The following is a 14,156-nucleotide window of genomic DNA, read 5'->3' as shown; positions in this document are numbered from 1 at the left end:
GTAAAGGTTTAGTAGCTACAGCGTGATAGTCTGGCGTCTATCTTGTCCGTGCGCGCATGCAAACAGTGATACAAGAGCGCCCACTAGAATATCGGCACAAAATCAGAAGCGCGCGCTCCGAAATATTTGTCTGCATTGCATGCTGTATGTACATAATACCTCCGTGCGCGCGTGTGCGTTGATCTATATACCAGTGTTTACTATACCGTCATACACAGTGGTTTTCAATGGAAAATATTTGTTGTCATTTTGTAGGCGTTCATATCAACACGTACTGTACTGTACTGGGCAGTTCTCTCTCCATTGCAAGCAGTGTAGTCTAGACGTTGGATATATCTTGACGTCGTTCTTCGCCTTAATTTAGTGTGTTCGAACGACTCCAATGACGGCCCGGGGTTGCAGAGAAGAAAAGGACGACATTTGAAGACATAGTTAACATAACGTGATTACGGTTAGTGATATTTTACATGATCTGAAGTTTTCTGTATGCATGTGTGTCTGTCTGTGAAGTTAGCCTATACATAGTCTGCACAGTATACCTAGTTTAGGCCTATCAGTATATGCCTTACTTTTGACTTCAGTTTTATGCACAACGAGAACAGTGTTACGTCATGGACATGTACCTATTAGCAACTGAGGCATTTTGACGGCACTTATAATGATTTCTGAGATCAGTGTAGAAAAGTCTGTAGGAGAGTTAAAATCATGTTCGGTCGGGATTGCGCCAGTAATATGTCGGTTACTTCTTGTAGGTGCCAGACGTGGCACGAGAAGTTGAGAGCGCCATCGATGGCCATCTTCTACATGTCATCTATTCATTAGCGGCAGGGCTATTATTCACGATGTTACCATAGCAATGGAGCGTTAGATTCGAACGGAGCTATTTTTTAAACGAATAAACAAGTCCCATGGAATTGTCGTGAATTTCATATTTGTTTTGCTCATAATACGTTAAATACAGAGTTAAAGCTAGATAAGGTAGAAATTAGATAGATTTATTCGACAATGAGTAAAGTTTACCAGTAGAAAGTCCTAGTATGTCATAATTGAAACCTCCACGCTACTAGGTTTAATTCTCGACTATGTCTGCTGTATCCGCATTATCTGCTTTGTGTACCGTCATGAATACCGCACATTTCGATCGTTTTTAATGCACGGAGAGCTCGTGGCATTGTTTATGACGTTACCGTACCTGTTTGTATCACATTGTCTTTCAAACGCCTGCCTCAGTAAATCAGCATTTAAGAAATGTGAAGTTGTTCTAACAGGAGCATAGCTGTTTCCACATTTAACGGTTTATAAAGGCTAAGTAATGACACAACATTCCCGAAGAACAAATATTATCAAGCTTGTCAGAAAAGACGTCGCGGTGGCCTTACACTGTACAAAAGAAGCCTTTCTTTTGTAGGTACAGTTTTCGTCCTTATGTATACTTTCATTAAAATTTCCAGTGAAAGGCGACGAGCGAGACGGAAATCAAATTTACTATTCACTCTTAAGTTCCGATCGGTTTCTATTGACAAGTTGTGCAAAATTTTGCAATGACCTACCTACTGTGTTTACGCGAAACAAAATACCAAATAGAAACAACCCCCCCCCCCCAATAAAAAAAAACAGACAAACAAACAAAGCAAAACACATTTAAAACACCATGTATATACATGCAGATATTAACAACAACCCCCAAAAATAAATAATAATAATAACATATAAAATAAAATAGTGCTTCGGCGGGGAATCGAACCTAGGCAAACATGAGCATCAATTTAATCTTAAATAAATTGTGATTACTTAGCGAGAAAAAGATGAATGAAAAAGGCAATAATTAATTTGAATTATTGTTTTATAAAATTGAAGACAGAAAGCTAAAATTAACAAGAGATTACGCCTCATCGAGGCCATGGTTTCACTGAACGTTGAACATCAACCCAGTCCGAATCGACGTGAGCTCTCCATTGCAAGTCAGCTAGCCCACTTCTGGCCCGAAGGCCGGACTCTCATCGTAATCTCCCGGATGCTTTTGCGAACTAAGGGAGGATACGGAATTGGGATCCTAGGCCCGTATAAAAATTCCACCTTGGCGATGCCATTATAAACAAAGCAGTGTCTGTCATCCGATCGGCGCGATTCACACAGCCTGACAACAAACACCGACGCGCAGTGCTGTCTTCCAACCGTTCAGGCCACCACGCCAGCCTGTTGATTCTTGGGTCGAAATAATACTTAGAGTTCCAGATTGTTCCAAAACAATGTGATATGAATGCATACCATGCCCCAACTGGAGTATTGTACATTCGCACAAAAGTTTAACCGTGAAAAAAAAAAAACGAAAAAAAAAACAAGAAAAACAAAAACACGAAAAGACAAGTAAAGCAAAAGCACACACACGCACTAGACGTAAAATGACCTAACGCAGTGCTTGAAGTTTTGGCATATTTCCAGTCACCACGATCGTTTTGAATGTCTTGATGTGGAAGCGCCTAAATCAAAGTAGAGATGGTGTGCAAATAAGGAGGATTGGAGGTGACACAGAGCAGTTAAGAAATTCTGTGTTTAAATCTGGATATGTTTCTCCGTGCGAGCAGACGGTTCAGTGTGCTTAACTTGCTCCTCTTCTAGCTCAAAGTCTAAACTGCGTCATGATATAGAAATGTGCATGCACCCTGACAGGCCAAGCCCTCAGATATCAACGTTGGGGTATGATTTGTCAGTTGACAACTTCTAGCTATACTTTAGCGGACCCTAAACGTGACGGACTTAGTGTGTAAGATACTGGAAGGATTACTTCTGGTACGACACCTACAACAGCTATAAAATAGAAAGCTCCTGATTAAAACCCTAAGAGGGCTGCCAACCGTGACTGGAATAAACACCGTCGCGTTCTGACTTTACAGCGATTATAAAGGCCAGTCTCTTAACATTAGCAATTCCGTTCGATTTGTACATTTTTTTTTTACCATAGAATAGTTACAATACTACGGTGGCTTAATAGGGACCTAGGAAAGGAAACAAGTCTGCTCAAATCTGAAAAATTTGGACTTTTTGTCTCTACATTTGGACTTTTGTTATTGGATCCAAATTTTGAAGGGAAAAAAAGAGGCAACATTTGAGATAAAAAGACAACATTGTGAGATTTCGGGACACTGTTTTTCTTTCCTATGTCCTCATTAAGCCACCGTACAATGCTGACATATTGTGCACACAAAATTAAACTGCCGCATGCAACCATCACAGTAGTCTACTGCTGTACACATGTAAGTAAAGGTTTAGTAGCTACAGCGTGATAGTCTGGCGTCTATCTTGTCCGTGCGCGCATGCAAACAGTGATACAAGAGCGCCCACTAGAATATCGGCACAAAATCAGAAGCGCGCGCTCCGAAATATTTGTCTGCATTGCATGCTGTATGTACATAATACCTCCGTGCGCGCGTGTGCGTTGATCTATATACCAGTGTTTACTATACCGTCATACACAGTGGTTTTCAATGGAAAATATTTGTTGTCATTTTGTAGGCGTTCATATCAACACGTACTGTACTGTACTGGGCAGTTCTCTCTCCATTGCAAGCAGTGTAGTCTAGACGTTGGATATATCTTGACGTCGTTCTTCGCCTTAATTTAGTGTGTTCGAACGACTCCAATGACGGCCCGGGGTTGCAGAGAAGAAAAGGACGACATTTGAAGACATAGTTAACATAACGTGATTACGGTTAGTGATATTTTACATGATCTGAAGTTTTCTGTATGCATGTGTGTCTGTCTGTGAAGTTAGCCTATACATAGTCTGCACAGTATACCTAGTTTAGGCCTATCAGTATATGCCTTACTTTTGACTTCAGTTTTATGCACAACGAGAACAGTGTTACGTCATGGACATGTACCTATTAGCAACTGAGGCATTTTGACGGCACTTATAATGATTTCTGAGATCAGTGTAGAAAAGTCTGTAGGAGAGTTAAAATCATGTTCGGTCGGGATTGCGCCAGTAATATGTCGGTTACTTCTTGTAGGTGCCAGACGTGGCACGAGAAGTTGAGAGCGCCATCGATGGCCATCTTCTACATGTCATCTATTCATTAGCGGCAGGGCTATTATTCACGATGTTACCATAGCAATGGAGCGTTAGATTCGAACGGAGCTATTTTTTAAACGAATAAACAAGTCCCATGGAATTGTCGTGAATTTCATATTTGTTTTGCTCATAATACGTTAAATACAGAGTTAAAGCTAGATAAGGTAGAAATTAGATAGATTTATTCGACAATGAGTAAAGTTTACCAGTAGAAAGTCCTAGTATGTCATAATTGAAACCTCCACGCTACTAGGTTTAATTCTCGACTATGTCTGCTGTATCCGCATTATCTGCTTCGTGTACCGTCATGAATACCGCACATTTCGATCGTTTTTAATGCACGGAGAGCTCGTGGCATTGTTTATGACGTTACCGTAACTGTTTGTATCACATTGTCTTTCAAACGCCTGCCTCAGTAAATCAGCATTTAAGAAATGTGAAGTTGTTCTAACAGGAGCATAGCTGTTTCCACATTTAACGGTTTATAAAGGCTAAGTAATGACACAACATTCCCGAAGAACAAATATTATCAAGCTTGTCAGAAAAGACGTCGCGGTGGCCTTACACTGTACAAAAGAAGCCTTTCTTTTGTAGGTACAGTTTTCGTCCTTATGTATACTTTCATTAAAATTTCCAGTGAAAGGCGACGAGCGAGACGGAAATCAAATTTACTATTCACTCTTAAGTTCCGATCGGTTTCTATTGACAAGTTGTGCAAAATTTTGCAATGACCTACCTACTGTGTTTACGCGAAACAAAATACCAAATAGAAACAACCCCCCCCCCCCAATAAAAAAACAGACAAACAAACAAAGCAAAACACATTTAAAACACCATGTATATACATGCAGATATTAACAACAACCCCCAAAAATAAATAATAATAATAACATATAAAATAAAATAGTGCTTCGGCGGGGAATCGAACCTAGGCAAACATGAGCATCAATTTAATCTTAAATAAATTGTGATTACTTAGCGAGAAAAAGATGAATGAAAAAGGCAATAATTAATTTGAATTATTGTTTTATAAAATTGAAGACAGAAAGCTAAAATTAACAAGAGATTACGCCTCATCGAGGCCATGGTTTCACTGAACGTTGAACATCAACCCAGTCCGAATCGACGTGAGCTCTCCATTGCAAGTCAGCTAGCCCACTTCTGGCCCGAAGGCCGGACTCTCATCGTAATCTCCCGGATGCTTTTGCGAACTAAGGGAGGATACGGAATTGGGATCCTAGGCCCGTATAAAAATTCCACCTTGGCGATGCCATTATAAACAAAGCAGTGTCTGTCATCCGATCGGCGCGATTCACACAGCCTGACAACAAACACCGACGCGCAGTGCTGTCTTCCAACCGTTCAGGCCACCACGCCAGCCTGTTGATTCTTGGGTCGAAATAATACTTAGAGTTCCAGATTGTTCCAAAACAATGTGATATGAATGCATACCATGCCCCAACTGGAGTATTGTACATTCGCACAAAAGTTTAACCGTGAAAAAAAAAAAACGAAAAAAAAAACAAGAAAAACAAAAACACGAAAAGACAAGTAAAGCAAAAGCACACACACACACTAGACGTAAAATGACCTAACGCAGTGCTTGAAGTTTTGGCATATTTCCAGTCACCACGATCGTTTTGAATGTCTTGATGTGGAAGCGCCTAAATCAAAGTAGAGATGGTGTGCAAATAAGGAGGATTGGAGGTGACACAGAGCAGTTAAGAAATTCTGTGTTTAAATCTGGATATGTTTCTCCGTGCGAGCAGACGGTTCAGTGTGCTTAACTTGCTCCTCTTCTAGCTCAAAGTCTAAACTGCGTCATGATATAGAAATGTGCATGCACCCTGACAGGCCAAGCCCTCAGATATCAACGTTGGGGTATGATTTGTCAGTTGACAACTTCTAGCTATACTTTAGCGGACCCTAAACGTGACGGACTTAGTGTGTAAGATACTGGAAGGATTACTTCTGGTACGACACCTACAACAGCTATAAAATAGAAAGCTCCTGATTAAAACCCTAAGAGGGCTGCCAACCGTGACTGGAATAAACACCGTCGCGTTCTGACTTTACAGCGATTATAAAGGCCAGTCTCTTAACATTAGCAATTCCGTTCGATTTGTACATTTTTTTTTTACCATAGAATAGTTACAATACTACGGTGGCTTAATAGGGACCTAGGAAAGGAAACAAGTCTGCTCAAATCTGAAAAATTTGGACTTTTTGTCTCTACATTTGGACTTTTGTTATTGGATCCAAATTTTGAAGGGAAAAAAAGAGGCAACATTTGAGATAAAAAGACAACATTGTGAGATTTCGGGACACTGTTTTTCTTTCCTATGTCCTCATTAAGCCACCGTACAATGCTGACATATTGTGCACACAAAATTAAACTGCCGCATGCAACCATCACAGTAGTCTACTGCTGTACACATGTAAGTAAAGGTTTAGTAGCTACAGCGTGATAGTCTGGCGTCTATCTTGTCCGTGCGCGCATGCAAACAGTGATACAAGAGCGCCCACTAGAATATCGGCACAAAATCAGAAGCGCGCGCTCCGAAATATTTGTCTGCATTGCATGCTGTATGTACATAATACCTCCGTGCGCGCGTGTGCGTTGATCTATATACCAGTGTTTACTATACCGTCATACACAGTGGTTTTCAATGGAAAATATTTGTTGTCATTTTGTAGGCGTTCATATCAACACGTACTGTACTGTACTGGGCAGTTCTCTCTCCATTGCAAGCAGTGTAGTCTAGACGTTGGATATATCTTGACGTCGTTCTTCGCCTTAATTTAGTGTGTTCGAACGACTCCAATGACGGCCCGGGGTTGCAGAGAAGAAAAGGACGACATTTGAAGACATAGTTAACATAACGTGATTACGGTTAGTGATATTTTACATGATCTGAAGTTTTCTGTATGCATGTGTGTCTGTCTGTGAAGTTAGCCTATACATAGTCTGCACAGTATACCTAGTTTAGGCCTATCAGTATATGCCTTACTTTTGACTTCAGTTTTATGCACAACGAGAACAGTGTTACGTCATGGACATGTACCTATTAGCAACTGAGGCATTTTGACGGCACTTATAATGATTTCTGAGATCAGTGTAGAAAAGTCTGTAGGAGAGTTAAAATCATGTTCGGTCGGGATTGCGCCAGTAATATGTCGGTTACTTCTTGTAGGTGCCAGACGTGGCACGAGAAGTTGAGAGCGCCATCGATGGCCATCTTCTACATGTCATCTATTCATTAGCGGCAGGGCTATTATTCACGATGTTACCATAGCAATGGAGCGTTAGATTCGAACGGAGCTATTTTTTAAACGAATAAACAAGTCCCATGGAATTGTCGTGAATTTCATATTTGTTTTGCTCATAATACGTTAAATACAGAGTTAAAGCTAGATAAGGTAGAAATTAGATAGATTTATTCGACAATGAGTAAAGTTTACCAGTAGAAAGTCCTAGTATGTCATAATTGAAACCTCCACGCTACTAGGTTTAATTCTCGACTATGTCTGCTGTATCCGCATTATCTGCTTTGTGTACCGTCATGAATACCGCACATTTCGATCGTTTTTAATGCACGGAGAGCTCGTGGCATTGTTTATGACGTTACCGTACCTGTTTGTATCACATTGTCTTTCAAACGCCTGCCTCAGTAAATCAGCATTTAAGAAATGTGAAGTTGTTCTAACAGGAGCATAGCTGTTTCCACATTTAACGGTTTATAAAGGCTAAGTAATGACACAACATTCCCGAAGAACAAATATTATCAAGCTTGTCAGAAAAGACGTCGCGGTGGCCTTACACTGTACAAAAGAAGCCTTTCTTTTGTAGGTACAGTTTTCGTCCTTATGTATACTTTCATTAAAATTTCCAGTGAAAGGCGACGAGCGAGACGGAAATCAAATTTACTATTCACTCTTAAGTTCCGATCGGTTTCTATTGACAAGTTGTGCAAAATTTTGCAATGACCTACCTACTGTGTTTACGCGAAACAAAATACCAAATAGAAACAACCCCCCCCCCCCCCCAATAAAAAAACAGACAAACAAACAAAGCAAAACACATTTAAAACACCATGTATATACATGCAGATATTAACAACAACCCCCAAAAATAAATAATAATAATAACATATAAAATAAAATAGTGCTTCGGCGGGGAATCGAACCTAGGCAAACATGAGCATCAATTTAATCTTAAATAAATTGTGATTACTTAGCGAGAAAAAGATGAATGAAAAAGGCAATAATTAATTTGAATTATTGTTTTATAAAATTGAAGACAGAAAGCTAAAATTAACAAGAGATTACGCCTCATCGAGGCCATGGTTTCACTGAACGTTGAACATCAACCCAGTCCGAATCGACGTGAGCTCTCCATTGCAAGTCAGCTAGCCCACTTCTGGCCCGAAGGCCGGACTCTCATCGTAATCTCCCGGATGCTTTTGCGAACTAAGGGAGGATACGGAATTGGGATCCTAGGCCCGTATAAAAATTCCACCTTGGCGATGCCATTATAAACAAAGCAGTGTCTGTCATCCGATCGGCGCGATTCACACAGCCTGACAACAAACACCGACGCGCAGTGCTGTCTTCCAACCGTTCAGGCCACCACGCCAGCCTGTTGATTCTTGGGTCGAAATAATACTTAGAGTTCCAGATTGTTCCAAAACAATGTGATATGAATGCATACCATGCCCCAACTGGAGTATTGTACATTCGCACAAAAGTTTAACCGTGAAAAAAAAAAAACGAAAAAAAAAACAAGAAAAACAAAAACACGAAAAGACAAGTAAAGCAAAAGCACACACACACACTAGACGTAAAATGACCTAACGCAGTGCTTGAAGTTTTGGCATATTTCCAGTCACCACGATCGTTTTGAATGTCTTGATGTGGAAGCGCCTAAATCAAAGTAGAGATGGTGTGCAAATAAGGAGGATTGGAGGTGACACAGAGCAGTTAAGAAATTCTGTGTTTAAATCTGGATATGTTTCTCCGTGCGAGCAGACGGTTCAGTGTGCTTAACTTGCTCCTCTTCTAGCTCAAAGTCTAAACTGCGTCATGATATAGAAATGTGCATGCACCCTGACAGGCCAAGCCCTCAGATATCAACGTTGGGGTATGATTTGTCAGTTGACAACTTCTAGCTATACTTTAGCGGACCCTAAACGTGACGGACTTAGTGTGTAAGATACTGGAAGGATTACTTCTGGTACGACACCTACAACAGCTATAAAATAGAAAGCTCCTGATTAAAACCCTAAGAGGGCTGCCAACCGTGACTGGAATAAACACCGTCGCGTTCTGACTTTACAGCGATTATAAAGGCCAGTCTCTTAACATTAGCAATTCCGTTCGATTTGTACATTTTTTTTTTTACCATAGAATAGTTACAATACTACGGTGGCTTAATAGGGACCTAGGAAAGGAAACAAGTCTGCTCAAATCTGAAAAATTTGGACTTTTTGTCTCTACATTTGGACTTTTGTTATTGGATCCAAATTTTGAAGGGAAAAAAAGAGGCAACATTTGAGATAAAAAGACAACATTGTGAGATTTCGGGACACTGTTTTTCTTTCCTATGTCCTCATTAAGCCACCGTACAATGCTGACATATTGTGCACACAAAATTAAACTGCCGCATGCAACCATCACAGTAGTCTACTGCTGTACACATGTAAGTAAAGGTTTAGTAGCTACAGCGTCATAGTCTGGCGTCTATCTTGTCCGTGCGCGCATGCAAACAGTGATACAAGAGCGCCCACTAGAATATCGGCACAAAATCAGAAGCGCGCGCTCCGAAATATTTGTCTGCATTGCATGCTGTATGTACATAATACCTCCGTGCGCGCGTGTGCGTTGATCTATATACCAGTGTTTACTATACCGTCATACACAGTGGTTTTCAATGGAAAATATTTGTTGTCATTTTGTAGGCGTTCATATCAACACGTACTGTACTGTACTGGGCAGTTCTCTCTCCATTGCAAGCAGTGTAGTCTAGACGTTGGATATATCTTGACGTCGTTCTTCGCCTTAATTTAGTGTGTTCGAACGACTCCAATGACGGCCCGGGGTTGCAGAGAAGAAAAGGACGACATTTGAAGACATAGTTAACATAACGTGATTACGGTTAGTGATATTTTACATGATCTGAAGTTTTCTGTATGCATGTGTGTCTGTCTGTGAAGTTAGCCTATACATAGTCTGCACAGTATACCTAGTTTAGGCCTATCAGTATATGCCTTACTTTTGACTTCAGTTTTATGCACAACGAGAACAGTGTTACGTCATGGACATGTACCTATTAGCAACTGAGGCATTTTGACGGCACTTATAATGATTTCTGAGATCAGTGTAGAAAAGTCTGTAGGAGAGTTAAAATCATGTTCGGTCGGGATTGCGCCAGTAATATGTCGGTTACTTCTTGTAGGTGCCAGACGTGGCACGAGAAGTTGAGAGCGCCATCGATGGCCATCTTCTACATGTCATCTATTCATTAGCGGCAGGGCTATTATTCACGATGTTACCATAGCAATGGAGCGTTAGATTCGAACGGAGCTATTTTTTAAACGAATAAACAAGTCCCATGGAATTGTCGTGAATTTCATATTTGTTTTGCTCATAATACGTTAAATACAGAGTTAAAGCTAGATAAGGTAGAAATTAGATAGATTTATTCGACAATGAGTAAAGTTTACCAGTAGAAAGTCCTAGTATGTCATAATTGAAACCTCCACGCTACTAGGTTTAATTCTCGACTATGTCTGCTGTATCCGCATTATCTGCTTTGTGTACCGTCATGAATACCGCACATTTCGATCGTTTTTAATGCACGGAGAGCTCGTGGCATTGTTTATGACGTTACCGTACCTGTTTGTATCACATTGTCTTTCAAACGCCTGCCTCAGTAAATCAGCATTTAAGAAATGTGAAGTTGTTCTAACAGGAGCATAGCTGTTTCCACATTTAACGGTTTATAAAGGCTAAGTAATGACACAACATTCCCGAAGAACAAATATTATCAAGCTTGTCAGAAAAGACGTCGCGGTGGCCTTACACTGTACAAAAGAAGCCTTTCTTTTGTAGGTACAGTTTTCGTCCTTATGTATACTTTCATTAAAATTTCCAGTGAAAGGCGACGAGCGAGACGGAAATCAAATTTACTATTCACTCTTAAGTTCCGATCGGTTTCTATTGACAAGTTGTGCAAAATTTTGCAATGACCTACCTACTGTGTTTACGCGAAACAAAATACCAAATAGAAACAACCCCCCACCCCCCCAATAAAAAAACAGACAAACAAACAAAGCAAAACACATTTAAAACACCATGTATATACATGCAGATATTAACAACAACCCCCAAAAATAAATAATAATAATAACATATAAAATAAAATAGTGCTTCGGCGGGGAATCGAACCTAGGCAAACATGAGCATCAATTTAATCTTAAATAAATTGTGATTACTTAGCGAGAAAAAGATGAATGAAAAAGGCAATAATTAATTTGAATTATTGTTTTATAAAATTGAAGACAGAAAGCTAAAATTAACAAGAGATTACGCCTCATCGAGGCCATGGTTTCACTGAACGTTGAACATCAACCCAGTCCGAATCGACGTGAGCTCTCCATTGCAAGTCAGCTAGCCCACTTCTGGCCCGAAGGCCGGACTCTCATCGTAATCTCCCGGATGCTTTTGCGAACTAAGGGAGGATACGGAATTGGGATCCTAGGCCCGTATAAAAATTCCACCTTGGCGATGCCATTATAAACAAAGCAGTGTCTGTCATCCGATCGGCGCGATTCACACAGCCTGACAACAAACACCGACGCGCAGTGCTGTCTTCCAACCGTTCAGGCCACCACGCCAGCCTGTTGATTCTTGGGTCGAAATAATACTTAGAGTTCCAGATTGTTCCAAAACAATGTGATATGAATGCATACCATGCCCCAACTGGAGTATTGTACATTCGCACAAAAGTTTAACCGTGAAAAAAAAAAAACGAAAAAAAAAACAAGAAAAACAAAAACACGAAAAGACAAGTAAAGCAAAAGCACACACACACACTAGACGTAAAATGACCTAACGCAGTGCTTGAAGTTTTGGCATATTTCCAGTCACCACGATCGTTTTGAATGTCTTGATGTGGAAGCGCCTAAATCAAAGTAGAGATGGTGTGCAAATAAGGAGGATTGGAGGTGACACAGAGCAGTTAAGAAATTCTGTGTTTAAATCTGGATATGTTTCTCCGTGCGAGCAGACGGTTCAGTGTGCTTAACTTGCTCCTCTTCTAGCTCAAAGTCTAAACTGCGTCATGATATAGAAATGTGCATGCACCCTGACAGGCCAAGCCCTCAGATATCAACGTTGGGGTATGATTTGTCAGTTGACAACTTCTAGCTATACTTTAGCGGACCCTAAACGTGACGGACTTAGTGTGTAAGATACTGGAAGGATTACTTCTGGTACGACACCTACAACAGCTATAAAATAGAAAGCTCCTGATTAAAACCCTAAGAGGGCTGCCAACCGTGACTGGAATAAACACCGTCGCGTTCTGACTTTACAGCGATTATAAAGGCCAGTCTCTTAACATTAGCAATTCCGTTCGATTTGTACATTTTTTTTTTTACCATAGAATAGTTACAATACTACGGTGGCTTAATAGGGACCTAGGAAAGGAAACAAGTCTGCTCAAATCTGAAAAATTTGGACTTTTTGTCTCTACATTTGGACTTTTGTTATTGGATCCAAATTTTGAAGGGAAAAAAAGAGGCAACATTTGAGATAAAAAGACAACATTGTGAGATTTCGGGACACTGTTTTTCTTTCCTATGTCCTCATTAAGCCACCGTACAATGCTGACATATTGTGCACACAAAATTAAACTGCCGCATGCAACCATCACAGTAGTCTACTGCTGTACACATGTAAGTAAAGGTTTAGTAGCTACAGCGTCATAGTCTGGCGTCTATCTTGTCCGTGCGCGCATGCAAACAGTGATACAAGAGCGCCCACTAGAATATCGGCACAAAATCAGAAGCGCGCGCTCCGAAATATTTGTCTGCATTGCATGCTGTATGTACATAATACCTCCGTGCGCGCGTGTGCGTTGATCTATATACCAGTGTTTACTATACCGTCATACACAGTGGTTTTCAATGGAAAATATTTGTTGTCATTTTGTAGGCGTTCATATCAACACGTACTGTACTGTACTGGGCAGTTCTCTCTCCATTGCAAGCAGTGTAGTCTAGACGTTGGATATATCTTGACGTCGTTCTTCGCCTTAATTTAGTGTGTTCGAACGACTCCAATGACGGCCCGGGGTTGCAGAGAAGAAAAGGACGACATTTGAAGACATAGTTAACATAACGTGATTACGGTTAGTGATATTTTACATGATCTGAAGTTTTCTGTATGCATGTGTGTCTGTCTGTGAAGTTAGCCTATACATAGTCTGCACAGTATACCTAGTTTAGGCCTATCAGTATATGCCTTACTTTTGACTTCAGTTTTATGCACAACGAGAACAGTGTTACGTCATGGACATGTACCTATTAGCAACTGAGGCATTTTGACGGCACTTATAATGATTTCTGAGATCAGTGTAGAAAAGTCTGTAGGAGAGTTAAAATCATGTTCGGTCGGGATTGCGCCAGTAATATGTCGGTTACTTCTTGTAGGTGCCAGACGTGGCACGAGAAGTTGAGAGCGCCATCGATGGCCATCTTCTACATGTCATCTATTCATTAGCGGCAGGGCTATTATTCACGATGTTACCATAGCAATGGAGCGTTAGATTCGAACGGAGCTATTTTTTAAACGAATAAACAAGTCCCATGGAATTGTCGTGAATTTCATATTTGTTTTGCTCATAATACGTTAAATACAGAGTTAAAGCTAGATAAGGTAGAAATTAGATAGATTTATTCGACAATGAGTAAAGTTTACCAGTAGAAAGTCCTAGTATGTCATAATTGAAACCTCCACGCTACTAGGTTTAATTCTCGACTATGTCTGCTGTATCCGCATTATCTGCTTTGTGTACCGTCAT

The sequence above is a fragment of the Apostichopus japonicus genome, chromosome 3 (genome assembly GCF_037975245.1).
Source record: "Apostichopus japonicus isolate 1M-3 chromosome 3, ASM3797524v1, whole genome shotgun sequence".
NCBI lineage: Eukaryota > Metazoa > Echinodermata > Holothuroidea > Aspidochirotida > Stichopodidae > Apostichopus > Apostichopus japonicus.
This window is presented reverse-complemented; position numbering follows the sequence as displayed.